Source organism: Crocodylus porosus, unplaced genomic scaffold (genome assembly GCF_001723895.1).
Source record: "Crocodylus porosus isolate Cpor-Errol unplaced genomic scaffold, CroPor_comp1, whole genome shotgun sequence".
Lineage (NCBI taxonomy): Eukaryota > Metazoa > Chordata > Crocodylia > Crocodylidae > Crocodylus > Crocodylus porosus.
Genome location: NW_017728948.1, coordinates 14,535,614 through 14,536,783, shown reverse-complemented (window position 1 = coordinate 14,536,783; position 1,170 = coordinate 14,535,614).

Genomic DNA, 1,170 nt, shown 5'->3' with positions numbered 1-1,170 from the left:
AAGAGAAGGTTGGATGTGTATCTAGCTGGGGTAATGTAGGCCCAGCACTCTTTCCTGCTTATGCAGGGGGTCGGACTCGATGATCCATTGAGGTCCCTTCCGACCCTAGCATCTATGAATCTATGAATCTATGAATCTATGAAATTGAATCCAGGTGGACCTGGTCAGGTTAGAGAAGTGGGCAGAGAACAATAGGATGCAGTTCAACAAGGACAAGTGCAAGGTGCTACACCTAGGGAGAAGGAATCGCCAGCACACTTACAGACTGGGGGATGACCTTCTCAGCAGCACAGTGGCAGAAAGATCTTGGAGTCATTGTCGACTCCAAGATGAATAAGAGCTAATTGCACTTTGTCATGCATTAGTAGGTCCAGGGAGGTGATGCTCCTCCTCTGTGCAGCACTGGTCAGGCCACAACTGTAGTACTGTGTCCAATGCTGGGCACCGCAATTCAAGAGGGATGTAGACAACCTTGACAGGGTCCAGAGGAGGGCAACTCGTATGTTAAGAGGCCTGCAGGAAGGGCCCTATGAGGAAAGGCTGATGGACCTGGACCTTTTCGGCCTCCACAAGAGAAGGCTGAGGCAGGATACAAATTCACCAAGGGGAGACAGCAGGGAATAGGAGAAGACCTGATTACCAGAGCACCTCTTGGAATAACCAGAAAAAATGATCATAAACTGATTGAAAGTAGATTTAGGTTGGACATCAGAAGGAACTTCCTTATGGTAAGGGTTGCCAGAATCTGGAATGGGCTTCCAAGGGAAGTGGTGCTCTCCCCTATCTTGGGGGTCTTCAAGAAGAGACTGAAGAAGCACCTGGCTGGGATCAAATGACCCCACTGGCAGGGGGTCGGACTCGATGATCCATTGAGGTCCCTTCTGACCCTAGCATCTATATGAGTCTTTGAATCTATTCCCAAACCTTTTGTAGTCACTGCCCCACTTAGCAACCTATAATATTATGTGACTCCATAGCAGTAACTAGCCCTTTGGTTACAACTAAAGGCACAGACAGACATGCAGCTCCTTGTTCTAACTCACAGTGCTTCACAGAAAGTGCTATGAGTTAGACCAATCCTCCCATAGTTTCATAGTTTCATAGTAGCTAGAGTCGGAAGGGACCTAGGTAGATCATCTAGTCCGACCCCCTGCCTTGGCAGGAAAGAGC